General features: G+C 40.3%; 1 protein-coding gene across 12 annotated transcripts in view; it reads right to left on the bottom strand.

Annotated features, from left to right (window-relative positions):
* SOX5 (SRY-box transcription factor 5) overlaps positions 1–13,157 on the bottom strand; it is a 651,142-nt gene that overhangs the window by 495,228 nt on the left and 142,757 nt on the right. For 5 of the 12 annotated variants that reach the window (XM_065683877.1, XM_065683944.1, XM_065683935.1 and 2 more), the window contains one exon: positions 10,820–10,934. The exons of the other annotated variants lie outside the window; for them this stretch is intronic. The gene's annotated coding sequence lies outside the window, so the exon portion shown is untranslated. The remainder of the gene's footprint in view (positions 1–10,819; positions 10,935–13,157) is intronic. 12 annotated transcript variants of the gene reach the window in all.

The following is a 13,157-nucleotide window of genomic DNA, read 5'->3' as shown; positions in this document are numbered from 1 at the left end:
TCTTCAACCCTCCAGGAGCAGGGGGAGGGCAAGAAGTGGGGGAGTGAGTAGACGGGCTGTGTGGTTTATGGCTGATTTTGTTTAAACCACAAAAACATGGAAACCAAAACTGACAATTTTAGGAGAACTGATGATTGCTTTGAATTTTCACCTTCAACAGAGAAGCTTCAGTGCTGTAGAGAACTAAACATGACACCGTGATTATTATCATTTGTAGGCAGGCTATTACACATGGACAAAGAATCCAAAAGAATCCAGTTCAGTAATGCAGTAACAACACATTGTGCACAAACATATGTGAAGGCCAGCTGTATGACCCATCCAAGCAACCAGCCTTCTTTTCACATAACTTTCTGAGGCAGTACCTCTATTTTCATGCCCTCACTTTCAGTGGGAAGGCATGACATATAGCCAGCACAGTAAGCTGCACCTTATTGTGCAAATATGTATGAAAAGGCCAAACTTAAAACATGTGGCTTTATCTTTTGGTCAAACATAAATAAATAATTATATTGTTTAAACAGAAATTGAACAGATTAATCACGTACTTCAAGCACTTCTCAGATGAGGGACATAATACAGCAGGTAACCCACATACACACATTTCTATGATGTCAGTGTCCAAGGTTTTTATTTTTAACAAATGGGAATGTTCCTGTCAATGCAAACATTCAGCTGCAATCCTACATTTTTCCCACCCAATCAGCTGTCATGGAATGAAAATTTCACAGAATTAATTTCCATGAATTATACTAAAAATCAACAAGCTGATTTTTTTTTTTTTTAACTAATTAATTCAGTTAATTCCTTGCCTTTTAATTTCCATGGGTTTGCCTTGGATGGCTTTGTAAGACTACTGTACTTTAAGACTTTTGATTCCAACAGAAACCAATACAAGTGTTGACAATTATAGAGCCAGTGGTACCTGGTTTTAATCATTCTCACCCTCAGAGCACTCTACACATGAAGTGGTATAGGTGAAGCCACATCATGCACAAGACAGGATCTGCCCTCACAAAGTAAAAGTCTTCATTTTAGCCTTCTAACCAAAAGCACTCCCACACCAGCAACACATTTCAGCCACAAATCCACACCATTATATTTCTCTAAATGACATAATATGATCAATCAACATAATAAATGTGAGATACATAGAACTCTCCCCCCTGACAACAACCTTTCTCTGCTTTGCCTTCTCTGTTATCATACACAAAAACCGGATTTAGATAGCACCTCCTGCTTCGGGTAAGTCAAGCTGGGTGTTGTACACCCAACAACTGTATACCAGTAAGAGAGAGCAACCTCAGTTAAGACATGTTGCCTTCTGCCATTGGCACTGGAGCTGCTGGGCAGCTGCTACTCAAACATGCCCATGCAGTCAAGGGGTATCCACCCGATAGCATATACACTGCAAACCCCAAAGAGTTCAGAAACGACATATCACAGAAATTTGCATACCATTTTGTTAAGTTAAATGTGATTGAAAGACCAATGATTATACACAAAGTTCTCCTAAGGTCGACCACAGAGTAAAAAAAAGGTATGAGCAGGTATGCTAAAGCAAGATCAAATAAATTGTTTAAATGTCACTGCAAAGGTAGTTCTCACGAATGTCTCTGTGGCCAGTCTACTGCCATTAACATAGTTAGAAAGTCTGTAATAGGAAGAAAATTATTACTCCATAAAACATTCCTGCAAAGAGACACTACTGCAGAATTGAAATGAAAAGATGTAGCTCAATCTGTTAATGCCCATCCCACATGTGTGAATGTGATGAACAGTGGAAAATGAAATGACTGTTAAGTCTCTGTTAACAGAAGTGTATTTTAAATAGTATACATAGATTGGTACCACGTCTTAACAAAATTTGATAGGGTTATTCATGTTAATCCCCAAAACTAGCAGTACCACTATCAAAACAAAACCTCCAAAGAAGATAACAAGGGTTGGTCATTTTCTACAACAGAGGATGAAGGTTTTTTTTTAGGAGAAGTTTGCCACTCGAGAGGACGAAATAGGAATAGAGAAGAAATTATTTTGTCAAATTCAAACCCTCTTTCTCTCTCCCAATGAGCTCAGCTTCTACTCTTCTTTTCTAATCCCCATTTTCAATGAAAGTTATTGTCACTAATGATTCAAAGAAATTTTTTTCTTTAAAAAAGAGAAATGAGCACTCTCACAACTGCAATCTTCATAGAAACATGCTTTTAGTACCCGAGATTTAATTTTTCTTTTTGCTTTGTTTACAGCTTTCCTGGAAAGCTTTAAGACTAAAACTTCCTGATGAAAGTATCTTATTTCTTACACATTCCCAAATGTAAGAGTGAGTTTCTTTAAGAACTTCAATACTGAACAGGGCTATCATTGATAATGTCTAAATACTTGATGTATATATTTTTCTATGCTATGTAGTTGAAAAAAGATAGCTACATGACAATACAGATGCCAACCCATCTGTATGATAGGCTTTTACAATGATTTAGTCGTATGCCAATTCATTCCTTGGCACCATAAATAAAATGTTATTAGATCATTACACACGTGCATACAAACATGTATACACACACTAACCTATGAAGACACTCCAAAAAAAAAAAACTAATTTCAGGTATTACAGATTAATCCTGTCCTCCTCCCAGACCAAGCATTAACACTTCAAGCTGTGTTCTTCTAATACAGCTACACCCCTCCTCTTTGATTCTCCATTCTTCTCCCTTCACTTGATTGCTTTCATTTGTTTTGAATTGGGAAACATCAAAAACTGTCAGCAAGAACTTAACACGAATTAGTATCAGAAAATTAGTATTTTTCTTAATTAAAGAAAATACGATGTTTTTGTTCTCCCCATCTCCTCCTTCCTCTCCGCTGCCCAACCCAACAATAACCAAAACGTGTCTCTGCAATCAATCCAGCATCTGAAAAGCAAGCTGAATTTCTTCTCTTTCCTGCATTTTCACTACCAGTAATAACTCCATGATTAAGACTCAGCTGACAGTACACATGCCACAGAAGCTGAAAAAAATTCAGCTCACTCCTCCGGTAGCTGACTTGGTCCTGGCGTATGGGGGGAATTGGGGGAGACTTCCATCAGTCACATAAACATGACCGAAGACATTCACACTAAGGCAACAGTCCCTGCTCAAAGCTACAAAAGGACTCGTCCTGGGCAACTCCAGACTCTCAGCAGATAACAGATTTAAGTATTCCACTCAAAATAGTAAGAAAAAATTCTGAAGGTTTCCATATGAACCCAGCAGAATTGACCAAATGTATCCATCTGTTCGCTTTCATATAAGCAATATGTATGCTGCCAGTATTGGACCTCTTCTAGGGCAGGGCCCTGGGACTTAAATTACATCTGCCACTTCCCCGGTTTACAGCAGCTTCATCAGCAAAGCATGATTTTTTTTTAAAGCCTCAAAATAGCATCCCGAGGAAACACACAAGAAAATGACTGCTTCTACATTTCCTCCCTTTTCTACCTGATGACTTTGCCTCAGTACCTAATATTAATATCAAATGTGATGTTCTGAGCTGAGAAACATGGAAGCACTTCAAGAAAGCCTTTTAGTGTCTCATTTCCATCTCCTTAGCTCTGAAGGGACTATTTCATAAGCAAATTTGAACACCTTCAAGCAACTCATGATGAGAGTATCCAGAATCGAATTAGTTACCTCGCCTCTATTAAAACTGGCAAAGCAGCAAATCCTCATCCCTCCTCACAGTATATAATCACCAATACAACAGGGTGAGTAGAACCTCAAATATGGCTGCACCTTGCATACCACAAACTTGAGTTATAATAGTTTCATACAGATTTTTTTTTTTTTTTTTGAAAATTGATACTGCTGATGACGTTACTTACTTCATGGTTGCATCTGAAAAAATTGTCATAGCTGAAATTCTGCTTCCTTGAATGCAAAGCAGAATTCCTTTAGCAACTGCTGCACATGCAACCAGTCAGCACAAGAAGCAACCCCATAGTAAAAGGAAAAATTAAATTTTGAGTAATGCACTAAATCTCTGTAATAGTCCTCTTCAGAGAGCATAATTTTCACCAACCAACACCATAAATCCTCTGTTACATGCTTTGCATTTCTCCCCAGATATTTACTGTAAGTATCGGCAGGAAGCACACCACTACTGGTCAAAACTTCACCATCAGAAATGCCACATTCTTAATTGTGGCTGGCCTAATACAATATATGCATATATACATATAAGAAAATAAATGCAGAAGCTGACTCCACCAAAACCAGCGAGTATAAAAATTGAGAAACTGAACTGTTGAGGCTAAATGCATTACCACTTGTGACCTGCGACACACATCTTTTCTTTGGTCACCATGGCTGTCAACTGACATAGCTTAAGCCATTCTTGGATGATCTTGAAATGTACCTGGGGGAATGGGACTGTTGTGACTTGCGTTTTGCTACCACCCACCTGAACATCAAGTCAGGGGATGAAGGAGCTCTTAGTTAGCACATATGCAGGAGAGACCTGATGAAAATCAGCATAACATACTGAATGGCCTGGCATGTGAGGCATGCTCCATCCTACAAAGCTCCTGTGTGCCAGCCCTATTGTGCAAACCTGCTTCACCCTAAAGGCTTCACAAGCTTCTCCTCCAGCAGCTCTTCTGAGCCATCAGAAAACTCCCAGGTGTCACAATGGAAAGCACTACAAAGACTGTGAAACCTCATGCTTCTCTGCTTCCAAACTGTAAAGACTGATTAAGCAACCTGATTCAATGTAAAGAGCTAAAGCACAGAAAAGCAGCGCTGATTAAAAGGGGGGGGGGGGGGGGGGGGGGGGAAGAGAGAGCAAGAAGCACAAGTGAAAATGAGAAAGACAAAAATAAGTCAGAATGCCCCACGGAATACATCAGCACTACCAGAGGACATTACTCCAACAACCAAGTAACTGCTGGACTTCTGACTGACTCAACCCATCTGTTGCTGTTCTCAACTACTTAGCTGAAACACCTCTTAATGGACTGTGCCTGCACCACTAATAGCCTATTACCAGCAATTACTCCACCAGCTTAGGTGGCAGTGCTCTCTACTGAGTATCTGTAAATGACAGCTCTCTGATGACCTAAGTGAGAGGGAAAAGGCATTGGTGCTCTACAGGATAACCTTATTTTTCAGCTTTACATTATAAAACTCTGGTTAAAACAGGCCGAATAAAAGTGAGCATTCAACAAAATACTATACTTAAGTATAGTATTTTGTAATTAAGATTGTACAATCATTCCCAATTTAGCCATTGAATGAATGAGCTAAGATTCAGTGTTTGTGCATATGCATTGCGATACTCTCTAATTACATGATCACATTCCAATTTTTTTTCTAGAAGGATATCACCCAAGAAGAGCCAGCTCTGGGAATGAACATGAGTTGCATACTTAAAGACAAAGTTGCCTGCTGGACCATTAGCTGTTTCATTTTAGATACTGCAACATGAGATTTGAAGGCCTCACATTTGCAAGCCAAAAGAAGAACAGTTTTGCGGGAATCCAAAGTCGCTACAGGAAGCCCTTAGTTGTACATGCCCCATTTCCCGACCTGGTACACCTGAACATATACTTGTGGATGCCATATTTTGCAGTTAACTGATGCTATATTTAAAAGATGCAAACAGTTATAATAAAGTGAATACAACACTTCAAAAAGTCAGATCTGACTTCAGAGGGGTACCTCTGAAGACTTGCAGGGAGAAGTCTAGCCAAACAAAAGTCTGCATTTCCCTCTCTCTACTAACTGAACAGAGGCCTTCAGAGAGCAGCCTTGCTGCTTAAGCTGGATACCTTCTCTTCAGTTACCATAACGGAAAAACTAAACAAAAAGGCTAACTGTATCTACCTGTGATCAACCACTTCACCGAAAGCCCAGCCCCTCTACTAGCGTACTCCTAAGTCAACTTGGTGCCTGACTTGACATGTGGTTGTTGTCTCCTGCATGCACAGTAGCTTCACTTCAGAAGGGTAGAAAGTGTTTTTCCTCAGGGTTCTCCCAAGCCTGGTGGCAAGGGCACTTCTCTGGGATATGTGGGTTCAAACACTTTCTGGTGATCCAAAAAACTTCCCAGACAAATAAATATACAGAATTAAATGACTTAAATAAACTGGATTGCCTTCAGGATTTAGGTTGACTGTTAACTACATAAGTAGGATTTTGGTGAATTGGAATGTTTTCTTCCCCTTCATAAACTTTTTCTCTTATCTGTAAAATGGATACAATCCCAACAAGATGGATGTTGTTAAGAATCAATTAACATCTTTACGATGCAGATGCAGCAGTAATGAACATCGCAGAGAAGTCCATAGGAAACTTTTGATTTTCACATGTATTTATTATACCAATAATATTATGGACCTGCAGTATTTAAGAGAGGGTTTGAAAGTGTGCAGAATATGCCTGCCACAGGGCCACACAAACAATAAGGATTAAAAAAAAATATTGAATATCTTCTCATTATGTCAGTACCATCATTTCAGTGGTCTGATATGTGATCATGTAATTAAAGATAGTATCATAATGCGCATATGCACAAAAGGGCTGAATTAAGGTTGTGCAGACAAATCTAATTCTGGCATTTCATATGCTTCGAGTGCCTGACTTCACAATCTTTGCGTTCATTTAACAAACAGTTTCTGCGTGTAATACACATTACATACACGTGTCGGTAACATCTTCCATATTGCTGCAAATTCTGATTCTGTAAGGTATGTTTACACACATATGAACACACATACTGAAAAAGCAGAACAATATGCAGCCACATTCTGGCCATTTTCTCCTTTGGTAGCATATTCTCACCATTATATTTATCACCATCAAGAATAAACTTTTCAGGGGTACCAGCAGTTAAAACGTTCATTTACTTTTAAGTACATGGAACACTTCCAGCTTCTTGCCCACTGATAAAAAACATTTTAAATAGCACCTACCATGTATGAGCCATTTGTGGATCAGAGCACAAGTCCACAAATATCTGGAGCCTGAACAGAGGTTCTCCTGTTAAGAAGATCCTGCAGAGATGACCACACCTTGGCGTTTTAAGAAGGCAGAGTCAGAGCAGACATTACTTTTGGCCCTGTGCAACACATGGCTCATTAAGCTGCTGAGGGGTGCCCAGAAGGACTTCTGCTCCTGGGGCTGGAGAAAGGACTGCTTTCCATTGGTGCTGGAGAGGTAGGTGAATGGCTTGGCCATCTTCTCTCCTAGCTCAGTTGGCATAACTCCCACTGATTTAATCATGAGTATGATCAAATTCTTCCTTCTTACATGCTGTAGTTCAGTTTGGTGTAACCATGAGAAAATACACTTTTTTTTTTAAACCCCCTTTCCTAATTTCAGCTATTTTTTTCTATTTACTGAGCAGAACTTTCATCGTGGTACCTAAAGAATTAGCAGAAAGAGCTCCATTAAAACACTCTGCTGTGCCTTCTTGCTCTGACACTGACTGTTTTGCCTGCAAAGCACTGGTCAGACACTAGTGCTTACTTACCCAGTTACTGGATTTTCCAGCCTGCCATTGTACGCCCTCCCAGTTATCACAGTATTGACTCTAACCAGGATCTTTGTGACACAGGTAGTTTTGCCAGCTAAGCCCAGAGGAAGATGTTTCATTCCCAGCTGGAAGAAGATGTGTAAACTCAATGCATACCCACCATTTATTCCACAATCACTGTTCATTGCTTTACAACACTGCCATTCAAACAACCAACCTTAAATACCACACACTACGTTGCAGTATTACATGCACTGGTCTACTGCTCTCAACCAGAAGTTCTCAGACACATTTTGTTACAGCCATGTGACAAAATGTATCATTTAGTCAGGTTTTAGTATGTGTGCTCTGGTGTACAATAAATACTGCACTGTTAGACCCCATGAGGCAAGTTAGCGTGCTCTCACAGAGGGAAAAATCACCCTGGTTTGTACTAATGATAGCTACAGTGCACTCCAGGACTGAAATAGTGGGAATTTCCTCTTGCACGGTTCCACAAAAACAATGCTAAGCACTCACAGACACTAAACCCACCTTGAATCTGAGCTTCCTGAGAGGCAGTTTGCAGTCTCACACAGTTAACAGTCTAGATCTTTTCCTCCTCCTCACACCAGTTTTCTCTCTCAATTTCATAGAATGCAACCTACAGTTGTCCTAGAATTTCAGAAAGTGATAATTTTCTGTAGAGGTAGTTTATCTGACATTGGGCCTATAGCACAGGAGGGCACTTGTAGCTTCTAATCATCCTCTCCATCTGTTCACCATAAGCAATGTTGATCTTCAAATTACACAACCTACACAATCCTGAAAGAGTCTTTTACTTTCCGGTAGGACAATCTGCTCCTTCCCTTTCCCCGTTTATTGCAATCTGCAGGATCCTTGAGCTGCCGCGCATACGGAGAATGAGAACATATCAATCCACCCTAAATGACCTCGCAAAGCTGAATCAGTTAACCAAAATAGGCAGATACTGCAGCTTTCCAGTAGACTTTCCGCCCCTTGAAGTTATTTGTAAATCTCTCTCTCTGCAGCACAGACCCTGCAGTAAGACTAATTATAAATGTACATGGTCCCAAACAATGCCAAAATTATTAGGTGTCAGTGCTACTGTGGGGCCCAAAATACGGTCCCTTGCAGCCTGCCCTGAGCCATTCTGGCCAACACAGCCCAGTCCTGCTTCAGGCACACGACCTTAGAGCTTGCGTGGCTCAGCATCACACTACCCACACCTCTCCCCATGCCCTGCAGGGTATCTGCAACGGCACGGATGGGCAGGAGGGGACACAAGCCAGCTGGCAGCGCTGCACTCCTTCATCTGCCCAGAAGACAACAGTTTCAAAGCAGAAATGTGATGGGTGAGGTTTCCAGTCAAGAAAACAGGCAACTGTGATGAGGAAGGAGAGAACCCAGTCACTCAGGTGCCTGACCATGGGTGCTCCCAGAAGTTCAAATCAAATGAGAAGCAGTTAATGCACAGAAAAGAGGAAGAGAGGAAACAGCTACTCTGTCCTCCAAAGCCTCAAATGACCCCTTTGTCTGAAGGACTTATAATAATATATTGGGATATTTTCCTCTGGTAGAAATATTGTGTGTGCTGTTCCACCACCATACAGCTGCTGCTCATCACACCCCTCCTGCTAGCAGCAACTGAAAACTGGCCCTTAAAGCACAGCTGAAATACTGGTTCCTTGTCAGCAACACTGTCACCAATGGCATCTGATTTCCATACTACCATTACATACCTTGTGGCTTCAATGCAGTGATCCCCAACCAGGGAGCAGAAGGCAGCTGTCATCTGTGAAACTGGCTGTCACCCACAGCAATCACGCTTCACCACCAGCAATGACCCTCCCAACCCACAGGGAAAGGTACAAGATGCTGCTTGTAGCATGCTGCCTGCTTGGTACCGTTAGCCATGAGCCAGAAAAAGAGGAGTCCTTGGTAGTAAGCGGCACAAAACCCTGACAAATATGTTTTTTAAAAAAGCAGCAAAACCCCTCAAAAGCTACACAAACACCAAAACAGGTCCATCTGCCCTGTAGCCAAAAAATGCTCCACAATATGGCACTCGGAAGCACCAGGTAAATTAGCCCAAGTCGGGACAGTCAGGGTATTAGTGCTACTTAAAGGCAGACAGTATACAGCTAAGTGGCTGCCACCACTTTGGCAACTTTACTGCACAGCAATGGGTGGTAATGCTGTACATACCACAAGACTATTGTTGATGTTTTAGCACATAAGCCATTGCATCTGCACTTCTTTTAAAGCTCCATCTCTTAGACATCTGTCAATACATCAGAATTCAGCTTGCATTACATTTTTATTAGGTCTCTATCCCTCTTGTTTCTGGGGAAAGCTGGTATAAGTACTACTTAAGGCCTAAAGTAAAACAAAACCATCAAGTTGCACGTTGTTTTCATCTTAACATTTATAAATCAATCTTAGATCTATTTTATTTTTTTTAGACTAAGAACTCAAAAAAAAAAAAAAACCCAAAAGAAGAAAACAAACAAACCCTGGCCTATTACAAATATCTCCAGGTATTTGAGACTTCAGGCATAAAAAAACAAGGTTACCAGGCATGAGTGCAAAGGGATGACTAGCAGTGCCTTACCCCCATGTATGCCCCCAATCTGGCAAGCAGATCTGAAAATGTGATAGCATGACTTTTCCACAGATCTTAATATCATTTGTTAACCATACTACAACATACTGTTTGTAGCTGCTTCTGCCTTATAAATTATACACAAGATCCTTGCAAGAAATTAAAAACATTTCCAAGAAATATATACTTTGGTCTTGGACAAATTTACTCCAGACATCAGAAGTAGCATGTCCTTCTGACACCAGATAGAGTCAAAGAGCAAGCTGTATGCTATGCTAAAGCCCCAGTGCTTCAAGTCTGTAATTCAATAAATATTGTGATGAGTAAAGACTTGATGTTTTCCTTCCAAAATGTGTATGTCTATATTGTTGTTACATATTACCTCTGTCAGCTAATGTGCCTGTGGATCCTTGTAGATTACAACTAAATTTAGTCAGCATCAGGTTTGCAAACAAGAAGCAACAGAGATCATACATTTCATTATTCTTTGCTTCTTTGCTTCACATACATAGATGTTCGTGCGCTTTATTTGTACGATCAATGGTTACTAAACCACTCCAGCAGCTGTGCAAAGCAATTCTGAATCACGCAATTCAGTGTCAAGATTTTTATGCTGTCAACGTAACTTTTTTTTTTTTAATATCAGGAGGGCTGAAATTCAAAACAGGTCAGGGTGCATTTAGTTTTCTGGGGTGTTACCTTTCAGAAGTAGCAAGCACTGACAGTTCCTATTGTCTTGAGAGGGAGGTACGTGGGTACACCATGTTTGCAATCATATTTTAAGCAGCAGTTTGTACGTGTTTGCCAGGCTGCACTGTAGCAACAAGAAAATAATAGTATCGATGAGTGCCAGCTATGAGGGAACAGGCTCCTGCACAGCAACCTTTTCAGTCCTTTTCCTAGAAAGAGGTGACTGCAATTTTAAGAAGAAACAAGGCTTTAATAAATACACCCTGGCATGGAAATTATCTCCAAAACACTAGTTGATACTTACGATTTTAAGTTTCGAGAGGCAACGTAGCTTTCATAGTGCCTAGAAAAGGTAACTTAGAACACATCACTGCGATAAGTGCCTTGCCAGTGACCATATCTTATTCCTGTTACTTCCAAACACGTGCCACTCTAAGACCAATACATTCAAAAGAAGAAAACTTACAACCCAAGATGCAAGGCTTTCCAGTGACTGACCCATGTTGTAGCACTCATAAGGTTATCTTTCAGTATTCTTAATTGCACATAGCAGCAGTTCCAAGACTCCTAAAACCATAACCTACAAATATTCCTATATTGTTAGATAGAGCCCAAGTTCCACTGCAAATGGCCATATCTTCTGCCCAGACTGTCAGCACACCCCCTTCTAACTGTGCAAAGCACAAGTAGAAAGTAATAGGCAAGGACCTGGGGGACATAAACGCTGCTTTTTCACTAAGTAAGAGTGGGCATTAAGGGCAAAACACAAGATATAAACAGCAGCAAGATAGGAAACAAGCTCAGAAATAAGTTTAAGAAGCTTGAATGTTGTAACAGAAGCCAGTGGAAGACACTCAGTACACCGTTAACCATAGTGGAATGCCTCCTGTGTGTCAGGGAGGCTGGTGGCAATATGATTAATATTCCAGGTACAAAAGAACAAGTAAGCGGGTATCAGGGTGGTTTTTAACTTGAGACCCTGGGGGGAAGGAATTAGCTCAAGCCTGGAACAAATCTCTCGAAACGAATGATAAATCAGACAGAGGGGTCAATGTACTGTAAGGGACACATTTAAAGCCATTATTTTATAACAGCTGATGGCAATAGCTGCTTGGGAGGGAAAACATAAAATGCTGATTTTACAGATATTCAGGGGGTAGGAATTAACACTCTAGGGGAAAAGAGCAGAAAAGACGGCAGGATACAAAGGTCCACCAAGATTTATTGAAAACCAGAGGGGAAATGTAAGCTAAGGTAAATGAATGTTCAAAGCACACAAAATAGACACTGAAAAGCACATTAATTAGACAGAATACTAAAGTAGCCTTTATTTGAAAAACAGAAAAAAAAAGACAACTCACCAACAAAACCAAAAGCATGACTGCAGTCAAGAGACAAGGTGCACAGAGCAAGAAGCCCTGTGATCCCAACCACAGTTCAGCCATACTGACTAGATATTCCCCCCCACCTTTTTTGGTTTCTGACTACCACTGGCTAGATAATAACGTGCTTAATACATCTAGATTTATGAATAAAGAGTACTTAGAAAAGATTGATTTGCTCTGCCTGGCAGCAAACATGAATAGCATGGGGAAAAAAAAAATAATAAAAAAAAGAAATAAAGTGTTAGAAATCACACAGGCTTCACAAGACATGAAAAGGGACAAAAGTGCTGGCCTTAGTGGCTTTTATTTGAAAACTAAGTCCACTCCCCAAACTTCAGATTACATACCCCTTTGTACCAGAGACAGGATAATAAAATGTTGTGTAGCACAACATCAACATGAATCTTGCCCAAGAAGAAATCACTGAATGCATAAACAAACTTTTCCATTCTTACATGCTTTGCATACAACTCTTTAAATACATGCATGAAGCCTAAGAAAACTTATGTGGAGCAGGTTACAACACGTTCATAGGGCACCATATGCTATTATTTACTTGTCAAACACCACATTCACTCAAGAGGGGCTGGCTTTCAGAGAAGTCAGATAATACTCAGTGTCAGGATCTAGTTCATAATAAATGGTATCTAAACGCAACAAGCCACTACAGCACTAAGGATAAAAATCTCCTATTCAGTGCTAATCAAAATATGCAAGAGGTGCTAAATCTTGACACCTGAAAGAGGGATTAATACATCCCCTGAATACAGGCTCAAGAGCACTGTCACTGCTAGTGTCAGTATCCAGATTTTCTCCATTTCTCCTCACGTGACAAAGGCTGTGACAATCATCCTAGTGGACTGACTTACTCAGTGGACTGACATAGTGCATTGACATATGCTGACCACAAATGAGAGAAAGATGTCAAGTATCTGCTACTAAACAGCTGTCCACAAAATAAA

Source organism: Lathamus discolor, chromosome 1, assembly GCF_037157495.1.
Source record: "Lathamus discolor isolate bLatDis1 chromosome 1, bLatDis1.hap1, whole genome shotgun sequence".
In the NCBI taxonomy this organism is placed as follows: Eukaryota; Metazoa; Chordata; class Aves; order Psittaciformes; family Psittacidae; genus Lathamus; species Lathamus discolor.
The sequence above is the reverse complement of the archived record's forward strand: the minus strand, read 5'-3'. Positions and strand labels throughout refer to the sequence as shown.